Source organism: Dasypus novemcinctus, chromosome 31, assembly GCF_030445035.2.
Source record: "Dasypus novemcinctus isolate mDasNov1 chromosome 31, mDasNov1.1.hap2, whole genome shotgun sequence".
NCBI classification, from domain to species: Eukaryota; Metazoa; Chordata; class Mammalia; order Cingulata; family Dasypodidae; genus Dasypus; species Dasypus novemcinctus.
In genome coordinates, this window is record NC_080703.1 from 17,651,305 (window position 1) to 17,678,156 (window position 26,852).

Here is a 26,852-nt window from a genome sequence, read left to right on the forward strand (position 1 = left end):
ACCAACCAAAGAATTTTTCCTTCATGCCCTTTTACAGTCAATACCTGCCCACCCCCAGTATTTCTCACACCTGCTGGGAAGAGACCAAACTTGGTCCTCTTCTTTTACAGGACATCATTTTTTCAGTTATAATGAGCTTTGTAACTTCAATCCATTGTGCCTACTGAGAAAGTTTTCTGCTTCCATTGCAAACTCCTCCTTCTTGTATCTATTTCATTTAATAACATGTAATTTAAAAATGATCAAAATATGTTTTCAGGAGTACAGTAGATGCATTATCATAGTACATTGAGAAAACTAGCACTGAGAGTTTAACTGAATCAAAGATGTTCACACAAAAAGGGTACTTGGGATTGAAATCAGGAGCTGACCAATTTCAAATTTCATGCTTGCTACTTATTTTTTTCTCTAATACTCATTTTCCTCACCTTTGAATGGCAATAATTACATGTGTTTATGAGGACATACCTGTGAATTTTCTAATGGGTCCAGGCAATCAGTGAGTAGTTGATAATGCTTTTATTATCTTAATAGGAGTCAGAGAAAATTGAGAATGTTTATTGTCACATACACATACATTCTATCCCTCTCTCTTTCTCCCTCTCTCTCTGTCTCATACCCACCCACAGACACACATGTGCACAAGCACAGAAACACACACAGCTGCTTTCTGAAAGATCATGGCAAGTAATGCAACTCCCGCTTTTCCTGTTTGGGCCGTTGGAATGTGTCCTGGTGCTTAGGAAGACCAGGAACAAAGAGGAATCCCAGAGAAACAGAGCCATGGCCTAGTTGCATGGTGGCTGCAAGAGTCTGCTGGGGATCATGTGACCTCTGTGGGGACCAAGTGACCCTTGCACTCAAGTCTGTGTCTTCTTATCTTCAGCAGCATCTCCATGAGCAAGTCCTAAACATGAATCAGTGTTCCAGTGACCTTCAGGTCTCTGGGCAAAGGGCCAAATGATCCCCCTCAGATGTCATCTTCCTGAGAATTGTAGTTCACAGAAGCATATATTTTCTGAAAAACAATTCATTTATTGTAGACATGCAACTGGAATGAAATGTTTGTAGTGTCCTTCCTACTCTGTTGCCTACCCCAAAACCATAACCAAATCTCCTAGAAGGCTGCAAGTGTTTTTTGTCTGAATTACAGTTTTTCTAAATAGAGACCTAACAGGAATTAGGCATATAAGCTCCTATAGGATGTGTAGATGGAAGGCAATCATCAAGTAATCTTGGAAATTTCCATCTGTGCCCTGGATATAGACAACCCCCTGCAGGTGAGGAATGAAGCTCAGTAGGCATTGTAGGGTCAGGAGAAGGGTCAGCCTCACAGAATTAAGGAACGCACCAGAATGTGGAAATGAAATTTGAGACATGCCTGAAACCTAGAGGAAACCGTGCAGGCTGTGAAGGATCACTCCTATAATGGATCTACTGCTACTTGATTCCTTAAGTGAGACTGATAGCTAGAATATACACTTCATAAAAATTTCTTCACTTAAGCAGCTCTGGGTCTTCCCAGACATAACTGAACTAGTTTTCAATCAGTCTAATTTTAGAAGCTTACACTTTGCATCTGGTTCCCTGAAGAATATTAACCAAACCTTCTCAGTTTTGCTTACTGGAATAAAAACCTCAAAGCAAAACCAAACAGAATGGTGTCAGGAGTATCTTGTGACCCAGGAAATCTGTAACTTACCTCAGAGGATAAAAACCTTGATATCCTTGAGTGCTCACTGAGAAAGGAGTCATGGAGACTGGCATGTAAGCACCTGCACAACACTTTCTAAACTCTGACTTATTTGGTGCTGAAATCAAGGACAAGGTGAATGTGCTTGAGAGAACACAGGCCTGAGAAATTGCATGTATCCTCCTCACAAGGCCCCTGGAATATCTAGTCCTCACTATGTTTGTTTTTTTTACTTGTTTTACTTCTCCCTTAGCCCTCTCCTTTGCCTATAAAAACCCTGGCTCCCATTCTCACTTTGAACAGGTTTTGGGAAGATCCCCCAGTTCCTTGCTTGTGCACTCACATAAATCACCTCCTCACAGAGACCTGTATCTCCTTGTGGCACAGGACTGGGGGTGGAGGGGCCTTCTGTTGGAAATGCCCCTGCACAGGGTAACAAGATCCCAGAGATTCTGTTTGGTGGTGCTAAGTTCACAGCGGTTTTCTTTCTGTTGCTCACAGCTGCAAGTCTCCTGACCACAGTTCTCAGCCCACTTTCATGTCATGATTTTTCACTTAGCTGTGTTCCAAGTGGTGTCCCAACTTGGGTTACCATGTTTGAGCATGAAAGTTGATGTTTTATGAAATATAAAAATAAATTACCTTGGCAACAAGCTTCTTGGTATTTCTCAGGTACTTGTGCTAAAATCATCAGATCATGACACAGAAAGGAAATTGGGAAGGGGAAGGTTAGAATAACAAGATAGGAGAGGCAGGGCAAGATGGTGTCTGAGTGAGTGCACCTTACAGTCTCTCCTGCAAAGAGGTGGCCAAGTGGGGATGGGGTCTTGCCAGAGTGGGCTGTTTTGGGGGCTTGCAGGGTGGAGGGTGTGTGGATGTTGATTTGGAGAGACAGTGACAGAGGTGCCATTTGCTAAAGGTAGAATTGCGGGTTACAAGTACAGAGGTTGGAAGCTGTGGGCTGGTGGGACCCTTCCCTCTGGGGCTGGCAGCTGCAGTATGCCCTGAGAACTGTCGGTTGTGCAGTATTCCTGGGCCCCATGGTCCCTGGATGTGTGGTGCCCAGGTCAGTGTCCCCTGAGGCCCCATAGCCCGTGTTCCACGGACCTTCATACCCTGGGTTTGCAGTGTCCCAGATTTTCCTTTCCCTAGTCCAGCACTCCTGGAGGTCTGGGGTTGCCCTAGCCCTCCAGTTTTGGACTGATTCTGTGGGTGGGAGGGATTTGGTGGGGGGTGCAGCAGGGGGGCCTGGCTAATATGGGTTCAATATTCTGGTGATTCCCCCCACTTCTGTTCTTTTTATTTTTCCACTTGGAGGAGCATACCGGCTAGCTTGGGGAGAGCCTGGGAAGAAAGGAGTGGCGAATCTGCTGAGAAAGCCTATTCACCTAAATACCCTGGGATAGGAAACTTGGTCTGGGAGAAGGTGGACTCAGAAAATCAACTAGCCCTCTTGTAGCACACCTTAAGGAGAGGGACTGAAGGAGGTGCATTCCAAGCTTCCAATAGCATACTTGGGGTTCCTGGTGAGGTGTGGGTGCTCTCTCTCTGGAAATTAAGTCATTGTTTTCTGTGTGGAGCTGGTTCAACAAGAACCCTCTCGAATCTCCTACCAGACCTCTCAGGTAGCTTTCCTGCTGCCCTGGAAGAGAAGTGAGAAGGGAGAAAGGCCAAATGTCAGATTCCTAAGCATTTTATTTAACTGAAAAGAGGATTCCCTTGCTCGAAGCTTTGTCTGATATTTTCATGGTTTCGGTTTTTTCCTTCCTCTTTATCCCCTGAAGGCCCTTTTTTCTGTTTTTCTTTTTCTCTCTTTTTCTTCTTGTTGCTTGCTTCCCCCTCCCTTTTGTCCCTTTTTTCCTTTTCTTTCTTTCTCTTCTTTTTTATTCTTTTTATATTAGGTGCTGCAGGGAGCACTTCACATTTGCTGTATTACTTCATCCTCAACTTTCTCTTTTCTGTGTGTATTGATTTTGGCCACCTACACTATCCCCTTTCCTCTACATCTTTCTATCCTCCATCATTTATTGTTTCCCTTACATTACACCTCTCTTTGTTTGCCCCCTTATTTTTCTGACTTTTTATTTCTAATACCTTTGTTCTGTTTTCTGTCTTATATTCACTCTTTATATTATTGTCCTTTCTTTTCTCTTTCCATCTCTCCTGAACACAGTGGCCTTTTAATTCACACTATATTCCTCCCCATATTCAGTTTCTGTCTCATTATACATTCTCTGCTTTACTTACTGTTATAACTCTACAGAGCTTACATGAATCTAATATCCATTCTCCTAGATCTCACATGTTTCTTCTGTTAATACTTACTATAGTAGTATATCAATACTACTATTATTCATTTTCTTTTCTTACTCCTTTTGCTTTCTCTGGCCCTAATGTTTTCCTTCAAGTGAACTTAGACAACAACAAGGAAATAGAATAAGAAAAACAAAGTGACAAAGAGAAGACTTAACACACAAAAAAACAACTAATTAAACCCCTCCACAAAGAAGCTAAGCAACTGATTAAACCTGTCAAGATAAAATGATGACCAGACAGCAACAAAAAACTACAAACCAAACCAATAATCAGGAAAACATGCACCAATCCAATGAACACAGTAAAAAGCAGGAAGAGGAGCAGAACATAGAACAAGTAATTAAAGCTCTTGAAACATATTTTAGGGACCAATTCAATGAAGAGAAGGAAGAGATTAAGAATATGAAAAGAACACTTGGAGAGAATACAGAAGAAATTTATATACACAAAAAGATAATGGATATGATGGTGATGAACAGCACAATTCAAGAAATCAAAAATACACTCTCAGCAAATAACAGAAGACTCAAAGAGGCAGAGGAGAGAATTAGTGATATGGAAGACAGTACATCTGAAATCAAAGAGATAGTAGAACTGATGGATAAAAAGATAGAAAAAATCCAGCAGGGACTGAGGAAATTGAATGATGAGGCAAAACACACAAACATACACATTATAGGTATCCTAGAAGGAGGAGAAGGGAAAGGGGACAGAAGGGGTGATGGAGGAAATAAAGGCTGAAAACTTCCCAAACCTATTGAGGGAAATGGATGTACATTATTCAGGAAGAACAACACACCCCAAACAGCATACATCTCAACAGGCTTACCCCAAGACATACACTTGTCAAATTATCCAATAATCAAGACAAAGTGAAAACACTAAAAGTAGCAAGAGAAAAGAGAGCCATCACATGCAAAGGAGGCTCCATAACATTAAGCACTGATTTCTCATCTGAAACCATGGAGGCAAGAAGGCAGTGGTATGACATAGTCAAGGTCCTAAAAGAAAAAAATTTCCAACCAAGAATACTCTACCCAACAAAGTTAGCATTCAAAAATGATGGTGAGTTCAAAATATTTACAGATAAACAGAAACTAAGAGAGTATGCCAACAAGAATCCTGCCCTTCAAGAAATACTAAAGGGAGTTCTGCAGGAAGAAAGAAAAAACCAAGAAAGACAGAGTTGGAGCAGAGTGTAAGAGCAACAAAAAAGACAAACACAGATAAAATCAAACAAAATATGACAAACACAAATCCAAAGAAAATATGGCTAACATAAGAAATTCCTTGAAAATATTAACACTGAATGTCAATCAATTAAACTCACCTGTCAAGAGACTCAGACTGGAAGATTGGATAAGGAACTATGAACCATCTATATGCTCTCTACAAGAAGCGCATCTCAGACCAAGGGATTCAAGGAGGTTGAAAGTGAATGGTTGAAAAACAATCTTACAAACAAACAATGGCCAAAAAAGGGCAGGAGTAGCTATATTAATATCAGACAAAATAGACTTTAAATGCAAAACAATAGTGAGAGACAAAGATGGACACAACATATTAGTGAAAGGGATAATCTTTCAAGAAGAAAGAACAATCATAAACATTTATGCTCCTAACAAGGGAGACTTGAAATATGTGAGGAAACACTGGACAAACTAAGTGAAGGAATAGATGCTTCTACAATTATAGTGGGGGACTTTAATACACCACTATCAACTTTGGACAGAACATCTCAAAAGAGAATCAATAAAGAAGCAAAGACTTTTGAACAATATATTAGAGGAGCTGGACCTAACAGACATATATGGAACATTATACTCAAATATAGTAGGATATACATTCTGCTCAAGTGCACATGGATCATTCTCCAAGATAGACCACATGCTAGGCCACAGAAAAAGTCTCAATGAATTCAGAAAGATTGACATCATACAAAATAATTCTCTGACCACAGTGGAATGAAGCTGGAAATCTGCTAGGGCCAGGGACCTAGATTTGGCACCAAGAATGGAACTTAAACAACACACCCTTATAAAAACAGTGGGTCAAGGAGGAAATCCCAAAAGAAATTAATAACTACCTTGAAACTATTGAAAATGATAACACAACATACCCGAGCTTATGGGATGCAAAAAAAGCAGTACTGAGAGGGAAATTTATGGCCATAAATTCATACATCAAAAAAGAAGAGCTAAAATTGAAGAACTAACTGCACACTTGGAGGAATTAGTTAAAAAAACCAACAAACTAATTCCAAAGGAATAAGAAAGAAAGACATAACAAAGATAAGAGCAGAACTAAATGAAATAGAAAATAAGAAAGCACTTGAAAAAATAAAACCAAGAGCTGGTTCTTTGAGAATATCAATAAAATTGACAAACCCTTAGCTAGACTAACAAAGAAAAAAGGAGAGAAGATGCAATACACAAAATAAGAAAGGAGAAAGGAGATATCACCACTGACCCCACAGAAATAAAGACTTTCATGAGAGGATACTTTGAAAACTATATTCCAACAAGAAGGACAATTTAGAGGAAATGGACAAATTCCTAGAAACAATAAGCAGTCTACATTGACAAAAGAGGAAATTGATGATCTCACCAAACCAAACACAAGTAAAGAGATAGAATCAGTCATTAAAACCTCCCAACTAAGAAGAGCCCTGGGCCAGACAGCTTCACAGGTGATTCCACCAAACATTCCAGAAAGAACTAACACCAATCTTTCTTAAATCTTCCAAAAAATTGAAATAGAAGGAACATTGCCTAATTCATTCTATTATGCCAAGATTACTCTGGTACCAAAGCCAAACAAAGACACCACAATAAAGGAAAATTACACACCAATCTCTGAAATGAACATAGACGTGAAAATCCTCAACAAAATACTTGCTAATCGTATTCAACAACACATGACCAAGTGGGATTCATTCCTGGTATGCAAGGATGGTTCAACATAAGAAACTCAATTAATGTAATATATCATATAAAAGATTGAAGGGGGGTGGCAGACTTGACCCAGTGTTTAGGGCATCCATCTACCACATGGGAGGTCCGTGGTTCAAACTCTGGGCCTCCTTGATTTGTGTGGAGCTGGACCATGTGCAGTGTTGATGCACACAAGGAGTGCCATGCCATGCAGGGATGTCCCCCACATAGGGGAGCCCCATGCACAAGGAGTGTACCCCATAAGGAGAGCCGCCCAGCATGAAAGAAAGTGCAGGCTGCCCAGGAATGGTGCCGCACACATGAAGAATTGACACAACAAGATGGCACAACAAAAAGAAACACAGATTCCCATGTTGCTGACAACAACAGAAGTGGACAAAGAAGATGCAGCAAATAGACACAGAGAACAGACAACCAGTGTGGTGGGGGGAGGGGAGAGAAATAAATAAATAAATCTTAAAAAAAAAAAACCACAGCTAACATCATTTACAATGGTGAAATCCTAAAATCTTTCCCTCTAAGATCAGGAACAAGGATGCCCATTATCACCCATTCTGTGTAACATAGTCTTAGAAGTACTTGTTCAAGCACTGAGGCAATCACCAGACATAAAACGCATCCAAATTGGAAAGAAAGAAGTCAAAATTTCACTATTTGCAGATAATGTGATCCTATACATAGAAAACCCCGAGGAGTCTACAAGAAAGCTTCTAGAACTTATAAATGAGTTCAGTAAAGCCACAGGTTACAAGATCAATGCGCAAAAAAATCAGTAGCATTTCTATACACCAATAATGATCAATCTGAGGAGGAAATCAGGAATCAAATACCATTTCCAATAGTAAATAAAATCAAATACCTAGGAATAAATTTAACTAGAGATGTAAAAGAAATCTATGATAAGCTGGAGGTAAGTATTTATACAGGGAAGGGATAAAATGGGGGCTTAGGATGGGACTTTGTGGGCTTGAGGGGGGCTAGGGATGGGAGGATGGGGCAGATGGCCCAAGAAATTGGGGGGAACATTTGAACATAGGAGATTGTCAGGTATATGGTTAAAATTATAATGCAGAAAAACTCTTTAGAAAATATAATATGGAAGGTTACCTGTTTAAGATGCTTAAGGGGGGGGCATCTGACACAGGGCAGGCTTCTAGGGAGTGTGTGAGTGTTCATTTTGTCATAGTGCGTTGTTATATCATTGGGTGGAGACCCATACAATGAGAGTGAAGGTATACACACATCCTGGGCAGGACTGATGTTCTGAAACAAAGGGAATTGTATCTTTCAAGAGAATTGGTGGCTCCCAATGGGTTCGGGTAGTCAAGTGTGTCAAGTCCTCAACATTGTTGCAAGTATCTCTGAATATGGTCTTCAAGTAACGAAGATTGTTGTGGTGGGCCCTGATGGGAGGGGAAAGAGGGGTTGAATAGATGGAATCAGTGTAACTGTGCAGCAATAAAAGTGTTCCACAAGACATTCAATTATGGATATAGAACATGTTAAATTACACAAAAAATGTATAAATGTCTATAGGCTAAAAATGCAAACCATAATGTAAAACATAAAATAACTAAAAATTTAGAAAATTGTATAGTCAAAAATACAAAGTATAATGTAAACTCAAATGGAACCATGTTTGAAAGCTATTGTTGCAATATTTGTACATCAGCTGCAGCAAATATAATATGAACACATAAAAGGATCATTGCTGGGGAAGGCACAAAATGATGTTGGATATGTGGGAGTACCATATACTGTACATGTGAATTACTGTGATCTAAAACTTATGTGAAGACAAACTTAATAATTAGGGAAAAAAAAGAAAGGATGTAGACACTGAGGAAGAAATGGAAGAAATTGCCTTGCCACTGTACATACAGGACAATACTTTTGCAGTGATGAAAGGCAAAATGTCAAAAACAAAACTTTTTCATTTTTTCATTTTTTGATACCCCAATTTTTCTTTTTTTTATTTTTTAATGTTACATAAAAAAATATGAGGTCCCCATATACCCTCCACCCCCCCCACCCCACTCCGCCCACATCAGCAACTTCTTTCATCATTGTGGCACATTCATTGCATTTGGTGAATACATTTTGGAGCACTGCTGCACCACAGGGATAGTGGTTACATTGTAGTTTACACTCTCACCCAGTCCACCCAGTGGGCCATGGGAGGACATATGATGTCCAGGAACTGTCCCTGGACATCCTGAAAATGCCCCCACATCATATCTCTTCTTCCCTCTCCCTACCTCAGCAGCTACCATGGCCACTTTCTCCACATTAATGCTACCTTTTCTTCCATTACTAATCACAATAGTTCCAGAATAGAATATCAGTAAGTCCACTCTAATCCATACTCTATTCCTCCATCCTGTGGACCCTGGGATGGTTATGTCCACTCCACCTCTATATTGAGATGGGGCTTAGATTCCACATGGATGATGGATGCAATTCTCCTGCATGCAGTTGTAGGCACTCTTGGCTCCCTGGTGTGGTGGTTGAGCATCTTTTCACATGCATTTTGGCCATTAGTATTACCTCTTTGGAAAATTTTCTAGTCTTTTGGCTTTTTAAAAATTGGGTTGCTTGCCATTTTGTCAAGTTGTGTGATCTCTTTATATAATGTGGAAATAAACCCTTGTCAAATATGTGGATTCTGAAGATATTTTCTCATTGAGTTGGCTACCTTTTCACCGTCTTAGTAAAATTTTTTAAGCACAAAAGTGTTCAATTTTGAGAAAGTCCTATTTACCTATTTTTTCTTTATTGCCTGTGCTTTGGGTGTAATCTCCATGGAACCACCATGTACCACAAGGTACTAAAGATGCTGACCTAATTTTTTTGTTCTAGGAGTTTTATTGTCCTTGCATTTATATTTAGTTGTTTGATCCATTTTGAGTTCATTTTTTAATAAGGTGTGGGATAGGGGGCACTTTCTTTAGGCTAAGAATATCCAGTTTTCCCAGTACCATTTGTTGAAGAGGCTGTACTGACCTGGCCGAGTAGCTTTGACAGCTCTGTGAAAAATCACTTAACCATAGATTTGAAGATCTTGTTTTGAGCACTTGGTTTGATTCCATTTGGCAATCTGTCTGTCTTTATTCAAGTACCAAGCTGTTATTACCTCTGTACCAAGATAGTATCTTTTAAAGCCTGGAAGTGAGAATCTTCCATCTTTATTCTTTTTAAAGATATTTTTGGCTATTTTGGCCCTTATCCTTTTAGACATTTTTAAAAATTGGCTTTTCCAATTCCACAAAGATGACTGTTGGAATTTTTATTGGGATTGTGTTAAAACTGTAGTTCAGTTTGCATAGAATTGACATCTTAATGATATTTAGTCTTCCCAGTTATGCATCCAGAATATTCCTCCATTTATTTATATCATCATTCTTTCTTTTAGCTATGTTTTATACTTTCCTGAATATAGGTAATTTATGGTCTTGTTTTAATTTATTCCTAAGTATTTGATTATTTTAGAAACTATGGTAAATGAAATTTTTTCTGACTTCCCCCCTCAGATTTATCATTAATAATGTATATAAACACTATTGATTTTTGTAAATTAGCCTTGTATCAAGCCACTTTGGTGAAATTGTCTATTAGTTCTAGGAGTGTAGTTGTAGATTTTTTGGAATGTACTAGTTATAGGATTATATCATCAGTGAATAGTGATTTTACATCTTCCTTTCCTATTTGGGTACCTTTTTTTCCCCTTGCCTAATGGCTCTATCCAGAACTTGTAGCACAATATTGAATAACAGTGGACAGAGTGGACACCCTTCTCTTATTCCTCATCTTAGCAGAAAAGCTTTCAATTTTTCATATATGTATTTTATTGTATTAAGAATGTTTCCTGCTATTCCTATGTTTTGGAAGGATTTTATCAGGAAATGATGTTGTATTTTGTCAAATGCCCTCTTTTGCATGTACTGAGATGATCATGTGTTGTCCCAAGGCAAATATTTTCTCCATTTTGTTCTCCCAGGACAATGTGTAAATACGTGATACAACAAGGTACTGTTTTTACTTAACTTTGTGTGTTCTGTTTATATTATAGATAATCCTATTGAGAACTGAGACTGTGGCTTGGTTTTGAATATGAAATACAATCAAAATCCAGCAAAAAGTAGATAGGAAACAATTTCAATTTAATTTAATAATACAAAGTCAATCTGGGTTCTTTCATTTTTCACCATTCTTGTCTGTTTTATTATTATTATTATTATTATGAAAAAAATTAAAATACTTTAATAATGATTGAAGTGATGGAGACTGCCCATCTGCAGAGAAGATTCATAAATAAAGCACCCTATGCCCTAGAGGCCAGTGCCCATCCTCCAGTGGAGGAAAAAACCACTTCGGGATTATTCTGCAGTTGGAAACGGAAGCTCCACTTCCCAAAAATGGGCAGGAAGATACAACTGGGCACCAGCTTCAGCTACTGATTAGTAAATTTGGCAGACTAAAGTATAGTCCTTAGAATGGCTAAAATTTAAACATATCCAAGTCAGAAGAGATTGGTATTCACCATTTTAACTCCACCCCATGCACGAGGGAGGCAAATGGACTAAAAAGCCCAGTGCTGGTAGGGACCAGCTTCTTTCCATCCAGATTGGATTGCAGCTCTAGCCCAAGACCCAGTCCCACTTCCAGAGAAAGTTGGGGGGACCTTTGCCAGACTCTCTGGAAAAATACAGTACACACCATGGATGCCAGTAATCATACCACACTGGTGGTGCAAGCCATCTCAGGAGCTCCTCTGTGACTGGAACTGGAAGCTCTATTTCCCAAAAACAGGGAAGGAAGAGATGGTTGGCCACTGATTTCAGCTACTAATTAGTAAATTTGGCCACCTAAAGTACAATCCTAAGAACAGCTAAAGTTTTAACCTATCCAAGTCAGAAAGAGGCCAGTAGGCTATTTTGACTTTGCCCCCAGCAAAGATGAAGCTGGGCTGACTGAAAATCACCCTGCTGGTAGGGACCAACTTCTTTCACTCAGATCAGCCTGCAGGCCAAGCCAAGGCTTCAGCCCCACCTCTAGCAGGAAAGAAGCAGATGGGTCCTCACCACCGTCTCCAGGTAACTGCAGGTACATTCAGTGGGGAAACTGAATAGTGGGAACTCTACTGGGGCAAATACAATCATTTTGGACATGTGTGGCATAGATTATTGCCCATACCTGTAGCTCCACTCCTCCATAGGCAGGGGAGAAAAGGACTTGAGACATCATCAGTCTCTCTGGGTGACTACGATTAAGGCCTGCAAAACTTGGATTATCACACACAGCTGTGGCTCTGTCCATACACCTGGCAAAGGAGAAAGTTGGGACATGCTTCATCAGTCCCTGGGGAAATGAGGGCAACTTGAGCCTCACAGCTTAAAGCACCAACTACATCTTTGGTTCCTACTACACAACAAGCAAGGGAGTAAGGACAAGAAGCACTAAACTAAAAAGAAAACTGCACCCAGAATAAATACTTTTAGTAAGCCAGATGCCAAGACACCAACAAAAAACTGCAATCCATGCCAAGAAACAGGAAGCTATGGCCCAGTTGAAGGAACAAGATAAGCCTCCAGATGATATAAAGGACAACGTTGAGACAACTAATCAGAGATGTTCCAACAAATCTCCTTAACTAATTCAATGAGATGCCTAAAGAGATTAAGGATATTAAGAAGACACTGCATGAGCACAAAGAAGAATTTGAAAGCATACATAGAAAACTAGCAGATCTTATGGGAATGAAAGGCACAATAAATGAAATTAAAAATACACATGAACCATAAAATAACAGATGAGGAGGCATAAAGATTGGTGAGCTTGAAGAAATGGCCTTTGAAAGCAAACATACAAAAGAACAGATGAAAAAAAAGAATGGGAAAAATTGAACAAGGTCTCAGAGAAATAAATGATAGCAAGAGACATGCAAACATATGTGTCATGGGTAGACCAGAAAGAGAAGAGTAAAAGGGAAGAAGGGAAATTTGAAGAAATACTGGTAGAAAATTAATCAACCCTATTGAAGGACATGGATATGCACATCTAAGAAGCACAACACACTCCCATCTGGATAAATCTGAATAGCAACTGAGACACATACTAATCAGAATGTCAAATGTCAAAGACAAAGAAAGAATTCTGAGAGCAGCAAAAGAAAAGCAATGTATAACACATAAGTGATACCCAATAAGATTAAATGCCAATTTCTCATCAGAAACCATGGAGGCAAGAAGACAGAGTTATTATATATTTAAGATACTGCAAGAAAAAAAGTGCCAGAAAAGAACCTTATATCCAGCAAGATTGTCTTTAAAAATTGAGGGTGAGTTTAGAATATTCACAGATTAAAAGAAATGGAGAGAGTTTATAACCAAAAGACTAGCTTTGCAGGAAATATTGAAGGGTGTGTTACAGCCTGAAAAGAAAAAACAGGAAAGAAATGTTTGGAAGAGAGTCTAAAAATGAAGATTATATTAGTAAAAGTAGCTGAAGTAAAAAGAGTGGTGAAAGTAAAATATGACAGATAAAAGCTCAATATTTATGAATATACTTAACCCATGTTGTAAAGCACTTGTATTCAGAAAACCACAACTCATTGTTAAAAGAAATAAATAAGACCAAAATCTTTGGAAGAACATCCCATGCTCAGATTGGAAGACTAAATGTTACCAAGATGCCAATTCTACTCAAAATGATATACAGATTGAATGCATTCCTTATAAAAATTCCACGAGCATTTTAAAAATGAATGGAAATTTATTTGGAAGGGTAAGGAAGGGGTCCTGAATAGCCAGAAACATCTTAAAAAAGAAAAGCAAAGTCAGAGGACTCTCACTTCTGGTCTTTAAACCATATTACCTAGCTACAGTGGTTAAAAACAGCAATGGTACTGTCATAAAAACAGACACATAGACCAACGGAACTGAATTGATTGTGGTAAGGTGAGGTATGAGACCCCTGTATGATCTTATGTATGTTTGCTTTGTAAGTTCACAAAAATTACAATAAACTTATTGTCTATATATTTTATGTATGAGTGATATACTTCAATATATGAAGAAAAATGGGGGAAAAAATCCACAACCACTCACAACCAGCATATCTGCAGGCTTGGTTTCCTGCCATCTTCCAACCTTGGGATCACCCTGATGAATATGACATCCCTCCCCGCTACTGCTCTGTGGGCCTCCAGCTGGCTCCAGTGCCACCTTCTTCCCATCTGACCAGGCCCTTCAGACACCCCAAGTGGCAGCACTGCCTCAGCCAGAAACCCCCAGCCTGCCCACACTAGGGTTCTGCAACCCTACCCCAAAGTGTAAAGACCTCTTTAACCCTAGAGTCACCCCCTCCAACCTATTTGGAGTCCCTGGTGGGCAGCCTCATGGAGCCATCAGCTCTGACAATTCTTTCCAGTCTGCAAATCTGGCAGCTCCCACCTCAACCTCTCCTCAAGGCCAGCCACCCCTGGGCAGCACCAGTTAGCTTTGGGGGGTTGATACCCACAAGTTCCACCTTGGACACCCAAGCCAGGCTCCAGCTGGCCTATGGGTCCACCCCTACTGTATTCTCCTCTGGCACAGCCAATGCATCTGATTTTGCATACATCACCAACGTGCCCTGTGCTGTGACCAATTTCAAGGCCAATGTGAGGCAGTGAATCTCAACAATTGGCAGCACCACTCCAGTCGGGGTTTAAGCAGCACATAGGAGCTTTGGGAACCAAGTGGAGGTCACAGATCTGTGCTCCAACATTCAAGCACTCAGGATAAAAGCAGAATGGAGGGGGGTCCCACACTACAAATTGCTATGGAATAAGCTTAAGCCTGAAGCCCTAGGGCCCTGGAGCCAGAGAACCCCTACTGCCATTGTGGGAGCCAGCACCCCTAATAGGAACCTTGTGTTTGGAGGCACTAATGCCCTTACAAGCTACCCAACACCCAGAGACCTGCCATGGCAGAGCCCCTTCCCGTGGAGGGCCCAGCACCTCTCAAACCCATATTGGATTTACAAGCACATTCATCCCTTTATTCCCACCAACCCACCAGGAACAGCCTTGCTTTCAGGGTTCAGTCATCACAAGGCAGGGCTTTGCATGAGACAGAACTGTGGGCCCTCAGCTCATTCAATTCTCTCCAGGTGGGGCTCCACCATCTCAGGGTCTAAGACGCAAAAGCTGGCCTGAGGGAGAGGAACCTCAAAAAGCAGCCTTGGGAAGTGGATATGACTCAAGCAATTGAGCTCCCATCCACCATATAGGAGGTCCAGGGTTTGATGCCCAGGGTCCCCTGGTGAAAGCAAGCTGGCCCATGAGGCAAGCTGGCACATGTGGAGAGCTGGTGCAGCAAGATGACACAACAAAAAGACACAGAGGAGAGACAATAAGAGACACTGCAGATCAGGGAGCTGAGGTGGCACAAGAGAATAGTCACCTCTCTCACACTCTGGGAGGTCCCAGAATTGGTTTCTGGAGCTGCCTAATGAGAATACAAGCAGACACAGAACACACAGCGAATAGACACAGAAAGCAGACATCGAGGTGGGGAGAGAAAGAAATAAAATAAATTAATAAAAAAAAAAAAGTAGTCTTGTCCACTTTCCTTCAGGCTGAATCTGCGATTGACCAATTTAAATGTGTTATACAAACCAACCCCTGTTCTCTTCACTCCTAGAGCCAGTTGGAGTCCCAAAGATAAAAGTTTCCACTTCCTCTGCATTCCCTGCAGTTTTGTTCCTGAAGTTGGGGGTTTGGGCTATCATCTGGTAGGGTCGCAGTAGCCAGATTACTTGGGCAGGACAGGAGGTGATGACCTGACCCCTCCAGACGAAGAGCCGGCTGAGCCCACAGCTGCCCATAGGTGCCTCCTGCCCTTCCCATTTTCCTTGTCAGTCTTAGAGATGTCTTATAAATAAAACCTGTTTTTTTTTCCTTTTACATAATATATCTCTGCTCTGTAAATCAAGTATAGAGAAGCCATTGACTTGTACAATTGGAGACAGATGAAGCCAGGTTTAACTCTAAAGTTTCTGATGTCCCAGCTAATGGGGTAGGGAAAGCAGCAAAATAAATGAAACCTGAGTATGAAGCCTGACACATAAATATTAAAAATGTGATCTGAGGTGGGGGGAGGAAAATAAAAAAATAAATAAAACCTTTTTTAAAAAATGTGATTTGACTTTAAGGTCTGGGGGTCCAGATATAGTGGATCCAGGGAAAGGATAGATGGGGTGCCCAGGGTAAAAGTGGCCTGGGGAAGGGATTGGTAGACAGGGACCCTGGGGAGAAGAGGCCCTGGGGAGGGAGGGAGACAGGTGGAGGCCCAAGACAGTGGGTCCAGGGAAGGGGACTCTGACTGTGGAACAGGCTATATCATCACTAGTACACCCAATAAAACACATGTGATACATTTAGTGTTTTGAAGCTGATTTTTTTTTTTTTTTGCTTCTAATTAAGGTTTAGACAAATCACAGCTTCATCTAAAGAATGTGGGCCTGGCATCAAGGCCCTAGGACCAGAGTGAACAAGGGAAGAAAACTCACCTCTGCTCTGTAAGCAGTGAAATGCATATGTCTAAGATATGAAATATTCCTGGTCAATTTGTCTTAAAAAAAGCATAGGACTGACAACCAGCAAGATGGCAGTGGAGTAAGAAGCTCCTAGACTCAGCTCCTGCTACAGGGCAGTTAGTAAACATGCAGAGCTCTCTGGAGCTAGCTGAAGCACCTGTCTGGGGGCTCCAGGAGGCCAGAAGAGCATCCTGCAACATCCCTGAAAGAATAGGAGGAGGAGACTGCCCATCTACAGAGAAGGCTTGTAAGTAGAGCAAGTCACACCATGGAGGCCAGTGCCCATCCTCCATTGGAGGCACAAGCTGTTCCACAACTGTAATTGAAAGGTCCACTTCCCAAAAATGGGGAGGAAGAGATGGTTGGGCACCAACTTCAGCTACTGATGAGTAAATTTGGTGGGCTAAAGTATAATCCTAAGAACAGCTAAAGTTTGATACTGTCGTCAGAAAAAGGCTGGCAGTCACCATCTTAACTCTGCACCTGGCATGAGGGGAAGTGGGGCAGACTGAAAATCCCAGTCCTGATAGGGACAGGCATCTTCCCATCCAGATCAGATTGCAGCTGTAGCCTAGGCCTCAGCCGCACCTCCAGCAGGGAGGAAGCTGGGGGACCTGTGTTAGGCTTTCCAGGAAATTACCAGCCAAGCTACAGAGGCCAGTGAATATCTTACTATGGCAGCACAAGTCACCCCAAGAGCTATTCTGTGGCTGGAATTGGAAGTTCCATTTTCCCGAAAACAGGGAAGGAAGAGATTGTTAGCCACTGATTTCAACTACTGATTAGTAAATTCAGCTTGTTAAAGTCTAACCCTAAGAACAGCTAAAGTATGAACCTGTCCAAGTCAGAAAGAGGCTGGTAGCCACCATTTTGACTATGCCCCCAGCATGAGGGGAAGCCAGCCTGACTGAAAATCACTGTGACCATAAGGACCAGTTTCTTTCATCCAGATCAGCCTGCAGCCTTATCATAGGCTTCAACCCCACCTCCAGCAGGGAGGACACTGGCAAGCCCTATACCAGCCTATCCAGGTAATTGCAGGTACCTTTGGCTGACACAGACTGAATAATTAGAAGTCTACTAGGGCAACTGCAGTCATCTTGGACCCACACTGCATAGACTGCTGTCCACACCTGCAGCTCCATCCCTGCCCCAGGCAGGGGAGAAAGGGCTGTGAAGCTTCATCAGTCTCTCTGGGTAACTACAGTCTAGGCCTGCATGACTTGAATTATTCCACACAGCTCTGATTCTGTCCCTACCCCTGGCAATGGAGAAAGTTGGGAGAAACCTCATCAGTCCCTTGGTAAGGAGGGCAGCTTAAGCCTTCACAGCTTATTGCACCAACTATATGCTTGGCTCCTACTGCACAAACAGAAAGGGAGAAAGAGCAGGAAGCCCTAAACTTAAGAGAAAAACTGCACCCAGAATAAATACCCTAGTAAGCCAGATGCCAAGACAACAACAAAAAATTATTATCCACACCAGGAAACAGGAAGATATGGCCCAGTTAAAGGAAAAAGATAAGCCTCCAAGAGTTGAGACAACTAGTCATAGAAGTTCAAACCTCCTTTATAAAGTCAATGAGATGGTTAAAGAGATTAAGGATACTGAGAAACCATTGCATGAGCACAAAGAAGAATTTGAAAGAATACATGGAAAAATTGCAGGTTTTGTGGGAATGGAAATCAATAAATGAAATTTTAAAAACATTGGAATCATATAATAGCATATTTGAGGAGGCAGAAGAAAGGACTGGTCTCTGAAAGTGAACATACAAAAGAACAGATGAAGAATGGAAAAAAAATTGAACAAAGAATCAAGGAACTAAATGTAGCAAAAGACATGCAAATATACATATCATGGATGTCCAAGAGGAGAAGAGAAGGGAAAAGGGGCAGAAGGAATATTTGAAGAAAAAATGTTTAAAAATTTCCCAACCCTATGAAGGACATAGATATCCATGTCCAAGAAGCACAATGAACTCCCATCAAAAAAAATCTTAATAAACCAACTCTGAGACACATTCTAATCAGAATGTCAGATGCCAAAGACAAAGAGAAAAGCAATGCATAACATAAGGGATATCCAATATGATTACATGCTGATTTCTCACCAGAAGCCATGGAGGTAATAAGACAGTGGTCTGATATATTTAAAATATTACAAGAGAAAAACTTTCAGCCAAGAATCTTATATTCAGCAAGACTGTCTTTCAAAAATGAGGGTGAAGGAAGTGGGCTTGGCTCAGTGGATAGGGCATCCGTCTACCACATGGGAGGTCCGTGGTTCAAACCCTGGGCTTCCTTGACCCAAGTGGAGCTGGCCCATGTGCAATGCTGATGTGTGCAAGGAGTGTCATGCCATGCAGGGGTGTTCCCAGTGTAGGGGAGCCCCACATGCAAGGAGTACACCCCATAAGGAGAGCCACCCAGTGTGAAAGAAAGTTCAGCCTGCCCAGTAATGGCACTGCCCACACAGAGAGTTGATGCAGCAAGATGATGCAACAAAAAGAAACACAGATTCCCATGCCACTGATAACAAAAGAAGCTGACAAAGAAGAACACGCAGCAAATAGACAGAGAACAGACAACTAGGGTGGGAGGGAAGGGGAGAGAAATAAAATAAATAAATAAATATTTTAAAAATATTAGGGTAAGAGTAGAATATTCACAGATAAACAGAAACTGAGAGAATTTCTAAGCAAGAGACAAGATTTTCAGGAAATATTAAAGGGTGTGAGAAGGAAGAAGCAAGATGGTCACTGAGTGAACTTGCCTTGCGATCTCTCCTGGGAAGAGACGGCTGGGCATGGCTGGAGGTTCTCTGAGGCAGGGATTTTTCAGGATTTTTGCAGGGCAGGAAGTGTCTGGACATCGATTTGGTGGAAAGGTAACGGAGAGGATTGGTCTATAAGATATAATTTGGGTTCTATTGCCCAGAGGTGAGACCTGCACATGGGTTCCTCCCTCTTGGGGGTGGGTGGAGCCATGGTGCCATGCAGTGGCTCAGCTTTTTGCTGGCTCGGCGGTGCTGGGGAGTTCGCGAGTCCTGGGTGGGCTGTTGGCAGGTTAATGTGACGGGTTGCCTTTGCGGATCGAATTGGGGAGATAGATGGTGTTTTGTTGTGAAGCGGGGGAAATTTTTGATTGCGGACACAAATAATAGCACTTCCACCTGAAGCCCCACCCCCACAAGGCCAGCTGCCGATCTGCAACTGAATTAGGCTGTAGGCAATAAAGGGAAGTAATTGGGAAGTTGTTTCAGGGTGCAGCGAGGGAGGGGGACACATCTGGAAGCTGATTAGGGAATATTTTGCGAAGCTTGGGAATTCCAGTTTTGGAATCTGTTTTTGGCATCATGGGCCAGGCTTCGGATCTGTACCAGTAAAGTGGCTGTGGTGTAAAGGCGCCCTCAAGTGGCAGTGTTGTGGAAGCACAGGGCGGGAGCTGTCCAAAAGCTGAAGTGATGATATACCCACATTAATGAGCCCTACTAAGTAAGTGAATTGCAGGGTTCAGACATAATATAGAGTTTGTGGATCTGACTTCCCCCATAGGGCTGGTGCCCAGCTGTGGGGATCCCCGAGGGCTATGTTACACTATGGGGCTCCTAGGCTTCCTGTTGACCAGATTGGAGGTTGCCAGGTCTGAATCCCCTAAACTCTGGTGGCCCACACCCCAGAGAATCACACCTCTTGAGTCGTTAATATCTCAGACTTTCCACCCCTGAATGCATCATGCCCTGAGGTCCATCTGAGGTCCTTGAATGCCCTAGGCCTTCAACGTTGGCATTTTTTCTTTATCATTTCATTTTGTTTTGTTTTTATTTTCATTTTGTCTTATTTTTTACTTTTTTTAATGTACTGATTGCTAACATCGCATTATCCCCTAGTCTTTTCTCACAGTGTATCCCCCAAAGTCTTTTTTTTATTCAGTTATTTAGGGTTTTTTTTTTTGTGGTTGTTGTTGTGTAGTTGGTGTTTTAATTGTGGTTCATGTATATCTGTTTTTTTCCTTTCCCCTACCTGTTCCCCACCCTTTTCCCACCCCCTTTTCCTTTCTTCCTTTCTTCTCTTCCCCCCCTTTATTTATTTATTTTATTTTTCTGTTTTCTCTCTCCCTCATGTCCCTCATCTTCTACTTATTTTATTTTAACTCAATTATACAATAGGTGCAGCAGGAAACACCTCACATTTGCTGGGGTTTTCTCATCCTCCACTGCCTCATTTCTGTGTGAACTGATTTAGGCTACCTACACTATCCTCTTCCCCCTACATCTTGATATCCACCATCATCTACTGTCTCTCCTATATTCCACCTCCCACCTCCCTTTCTTTGATCCATGAAGTGTCTAAGTCTTAATTTCTAATAACCTTTGTTTTGTTTTCTGTCTGTTATCCACTCTTGAAACTATTACCTTTCTTTTCTTTTTCCCTCTCTCATGAAAACAATAGCTTTTTAGCTCATACCATATTCCTCCCATATTCAATCATCTACCTCATAATAGGTACTCTACCTACTGCTATAACTCTACACAATTTACATGAATCTAACCTCCACCCTCCCAGATCTCATATTCTTGCTTTGTTAACATATATCACCAATACTACTTTACACTTTTCTCTTGCTTACACAATTGCCTTTCCCTGGCACTAATACTTTCCTTTAAAGTGAACTTAACCAACAACAAGAAATTAGAATAAGAAGAACAAAGTGACAAAGAGAAGATATAACACTTATGCAAAAACAACAGCTAATTAATCTCCAAGAGTAGACAAAGAAGCTAAGGAACTGATTAAATCTGTCAAGATTAAATAATGACCAGAAAGCAACAAAAATCTACAAATCAAACCAGTAATCAGGAAAACATGGCTGAATCCAATCAACAAACCAAAAATCAGGAAGGGGAGCAGAACTTTGCACAAGCAATGAAAGATCTCAGAACATTTATCACCGACAAATTTGATGAAATAATGAAAGAGGTTAACAACATGAAGACATCACGTGGAGGGGAAATTGCAGACATACGCAAAAAGATAACAGATATGATGGGAATGAACAGCACAGTTCAAGAAATCAAAAATACACTTGCAGCAAATATCAGCAGACTAGAAGAGGCAGAGCTGAGAATTAGTGATGTGGAAGACAGTACATCAGAAATCAAACAGATAGTAGAAGGGGTCGATAAAAAGATGGACAAAATCCAGCTAGGACTTAGGGACCTGAATGACAATGCAAAATGCTCAAACATATGTATTATAGGCATTCCAGAAGGAGAAGAGAAGGGAAAGGGGTCAGAAGGAGTGTTGCAGGAAATAATGGCTGAAAACTTCCCAAATCTACTGAAAGAGACAGATGTACATATCCAAGAAGCACAGTGCACTCCACTGGTCATAAACCCCAACAGGCCCACCCCAAGACATATACTTGTAAAATTATCCAATGCTCAAGACAAAGAGAAAATCCTAAAAGCGGCAAGAGAAAAGAAAACCATCACATACAAGGGAAGCTCCATTAGATTAAGTGCTGATTTCTCATCTGAAACCATGGCAGCAAGAAGGCAGTGGTATGATATAGTCAAGGTACTAAAGGAAAAAAATTTCCAACCATGAATACTCAATCCACCTAAACTAGCATTCAAACATGATGGAGAGTTCAAAATATTCTCAGACAAACAGAAACTGAAAGAGTATACCAACAAGAAACCTCCCCTTCAAGAAATTCTACAGGCAGTTCTGCAGGAAGAAAGGAAAAAACAGGACAGGCAGAGTTGGAGGAGAGTATAAGAGCAACAGTGACAACAAAAAAAGACAAAAAGAGAAGGGAAAAAAATACAAACAAAATATGACAAACACAAATCCAATCAAAATATGGCTAACACAAATAATTCCTTGAAAGTAATAACAGTGAATGTCAACGGATTAAACTCTCCTATCAAAACATTCAGACTGGGACACTGGATAAGGAAATATGACCCATCCGTATGCTGTCTACAAGAGACACATCTTAGACCCAGAGACGCATGGAGATTGAAAGTGAATGGCTGGAAAACAATTATACAAGCAAACAGTAACCAAAAAAAGGCAGGAGTAGCTATATTAATATCAGACAAAATAGACTTTAAATGTGAAACAATTGTGAGAGACAAAGAAGGATACTACATTTTAGTGAAAGGGAAAATCTGTCAAGAAGATGGAACAATCATAAATATTTATGCTCCTAACAAGGGCGCCTTTAAATACGTGAGGCAAACAATGGAAAAACTAAGTGAAAGAATAGATGCATCTACAATTATAGTGGGGGATTTTAATACACCACTATCAACTCTGGACAGAACATCTCAAAAGAGAATCACTAAAGAAACAAAACATTTGAACGGTATATTAGAGGAGCTGGATCTAATTGACATATATAGATCATTACACCCAAACACAGCAGGATATACATTTTTCTCAAGCGCACATGGATCATTCTCCAAGATAGACCATATGCTAGGCCACAAAGAAAGGCTGAATGAATTCAGAAATATTAAAATCATACAAAACAATATCTCTGACCACAGTGGATTCAAGCTGGAAATTTGCAAGGGACAGAAGCCCAGGTTTCACACCACGATTTGGAAATTAAACAGCACACTCTTAGAAAAACAGTGGGTCAAAGAGGAAATCTCAAAAGAAATCAATGACTACCTTGAATCAAATGATAATGATAACACAACATGCCAAAATTTATGGGATGCAGCAAAAGCAGTACTGAGAGGGAAATTTATAGCCATAAATTCATATATCAAAAAAGAAGAAAGAGGGAAAATTGAAGAACTAAATGCACATTTGAAGGAATTAGAAAAACAACAACAAAGTAACCCAACAGGAAGAAGAAGGAAGGAAATAACAAAGATAAGAGCAGAACTAAATGAAATAGAAAATAAGAAAGCACTTGAAAAGATAAACAAGACCAAGAGCTGGTTTTTTGAGAAGGTCAACAAAATTGACCAATCTTTAGCGAGACTAACAAAGAAAAAAAGAGAGAAGATGCAAATACACAAAATAAGAAATGAGAAAGGCGATATCACCACTGACCCCACAGAAATAAAGACTATCATAAGAGGATACTTTGAAAAACTATATTCCAACAAAAATGACAATTTAGAGGAAATGGCCAAATTCCTAGAAACACATAAGCAGCCGATATTGACAAAAGAAGAAATTGATGATCTTAACAAACCAATCACAAGCAAAGAGATAGAATCACTTATTAAAAATCTCCCAACTAAGAAGAGCCCAGGGCCAGACGGCTTCACAGGTGAATTTTATAAAACATTCCGGAAAGAACTAACACCAATCCTGCTGAAACTATTCCAAAAAATTGAAACAGAAAGAACATTGCCGAACTCCTTCTAGGATGCCAACATTACCCTAGTACCAAAGCCAAACAAAGACACCACAAGAAAGGAAAATTACAGACCAATTTCTCTAATGAACCTAGATGCAAAAATACTTAACAAAATACTTGCTAATCGTATTCAACAAAACATTAAACGAATTATACACCACGACCAAGTGGGATTCATCCCAGGTATGCAAGGATGGTTCAACATAAGAAAATCAATCAACGTAATACACCATATAAACAGATTGCAGGAAAAAAATCACACAATTATATCTATAGATGCAGAAAAAGCATTTGACAAAATACAGCACCCTTTCTTGATAAAAACACTCCAAAAGATTGGAATACAAGGAAATTTTTTGAACATGATAAAGAGTATATACGAAAAACCTAAAGCCAACATTGTTTACAATGGAGAAATCCTAGAATCCTTCCCTCTAAACTCAGGAACAAGACAAGGATGCCCATTGTCTCCGTTCCTATTTATCATTGTCTTAGAAGTACTTGCTCAAGCACTGAGGCAAGAACCAGATAAAAAGGCATTCAAATTGGAAAGGAAGAAGTCAAAAATTTCATTATTTGCAGATGACATGATCCTATACATAGAAAACCCTGAGAGATCTACAACAAAGCTTCTAGAACTCATAAATGAGTTTAGTAAAGTCACAGGTTATAAGATCAATGTGCAAAAATCAGTAGCATTTCTGTACACCAATAATGAGCAAGATCAGGAGGAAATCAAGAAACAAATACCATTCACGATAGTAAATTTAAAAATCAAATACTTAGGAATAAATTTAACTAAAGAGGTAAAAAACTTATACACCGAGAACTATACAAGACTGTTCAAGGAAATCAAAGAAGATCTAAATAAATGGAAGAATATTCCTTGTTCATGGATAGGAAGACTAAATATTATTAAGATGTCTATCCTACCAAAACTGATCTACACATTCAATGCAATCCCAATAAAAATCAACACAGCCTTCTTTAAGGAACTAGAAAAACTTACTAAGAAATTTATTTGGAAAGGAAAGAAGCCCCGAATAGCCAAAGACATACTGAAAAAGAAAAACGAAATTGGAGGAATCACACTACCTGACTTCAAAACATACTACAAAGCTACGCTGGTGAAAACAGCATGGTATCAGCATAAGGAGAGACACACAGACCAATGGAATCGAATTGAAAGCTCTGATATAGAACCTCACATATATAGCCACATAATATTCGATAAAGCCACCAAACCCTCTCAACTGGGAGAGAGTGGCCTATTCAACAAATGGTGTCTGGAGAACTGGATAGCCATATGTAGAAGAATGAAAGAGGATTACCATCTCACACCTTACACAAAGATCAACTCAAGATGGATCAAAGACCTAAATATAAGAGCCAAGACCATAAAAACCTAGAAAGCAGTGTAGGGAAACATCTACAGGACCTTGTAATAGGAAATGGATTCATGAATATCACACCAAAAGCACGAGCAGCAAAAGAACTAATAGATAAATGGGACTTCCTCAAAGTTAAAGCCTTCTGCACCTCAAAGGAGTTTGTCAAGAAAGTAAAAAGGGAGCCCACACAGTGTAAGAAAATATTTGGCAACCATATATCTGATAAGAAACTTATAACTTGCATAAAGAAAGAACTCCTATATCTTGAAAATAAAAAGATAAACAACCCATTTAAAAAATGGGAAAAAGATTTAAACAGATGCTTCTCCAAAGAAGAAATACAAATGGCTAAAAAGCACATGAAAAAATGCTCCAAATCTCTAGCTATCAGGGAAATGCAAATCAAAACTACAATGAGATACCATCTTACACCCATAAGATTGGCAGCTATGAAAAAAACAGAAGAATAAAAATGCTGGAGAGGATGTGAAGAAAGGGGAACACTCATCCACTGCTGGTGGGAATGCAGAAGGATCCAACCATTCTGGAGGACAGTTTGGCGGTTTCTCAAAAAACTAGTCATAGATTTGCCATATGACCCAGCAATACCACTGCTGGGTATATACCCAGCAGAACTGAAAACAAGGACACAAACCGATATATGTACACCAATGTTCATAGCAGCATTGTTCACTATTGCCAAAAGTTGGAATCAACCCAAATGTCCATCAACAGATGAGTGGATCAATAAAATGTGGTATATACACACAATGGAATACTACTCGGCTGTAAGAACAAATACACTACAAACAGATGTGATAACATGGATGAATCTTGAGAACCTTATGTTGAGTGAAGCAACCCAGGCACTGAAGGACAAATACTACATGACCTCAATGATATGAAATAAGGAAGCTGCCTCAGAGAGCTAGAGACTGAACGATAGGCTTACAGGAAATCGGGGGGTGGAGGAAGGATGTGAGCCAACGTCTGCAGGGGTGGAATTTATGACGAGCTGGTGGTAAGTATGAACACAAAGAAGAGATAAAATGGAGGCAAGGGGTTGCCTTTGGGAGGGGCTTTGCGGGTTTGAGGGTAGCTGGGGATGGGCGGATGGGTAATATTGCCCAAAAGTGGGGGGAGGGTGGGGTAGCATATGAACATAGGAAAGTGTCACGTGTTGGTGGAGAGTAAAATGCCGAGAAAATCGTATCAAAATATAATTAAGAGGGTTACCTGTTTAGAATGCTCGGAGGGGATGGTCCGATGCGGGACGGGCTCCTGGGGAATGTCTGAATGCTCATTTTGCCAGAGTGGGTGGCACCATTGGGTAGAGACCCAAGTAGTGAGAGTGGGGGTGGACCCACATCCTGGGGAGGACTAATGCCATCAAATAGAGGGAACTGTATCTCTCGAGAGAAATGGTGGCTCCCAGGGCATTGGGGCAGTTGAGCAAGTTAGGCCCTGAACAATATTCCAACTATCTCTGGACGTGGTTCCTCGGGAAACGGAGGTTGGTTGTCACTGT

General features: G+C 40.5%; 1 long non-coding RNA gene across 1 annotated transcript in view; it reads right to left on the reverse strand.

Annotated features, from left to right (window-relative positions):
• Positions 1-537: 537 nt before the first annotated feature.
• LOC131277065 (uncharacterized) overlaps positions 538-26,852 on the reverse strand; it is a 156,713-nt gene continuing 130,398 nt past the window's right edge. Inside the window, exons 8-10 of the long non-coding RNA XR_009184252.2 lie at positions 3,158-3,335; positions 1,703-2,374; positions 538-1,018 (exon numbers count right to left, since the gene is read on the reverse strand). This is a non-coding gene — a long non-coding RNA (uncharacterized lncRNA). The remainder of the gene's footprint in view (positions 1,019-1,702; positions 2,375-3,157; positions 3,336-26,852) is intronic.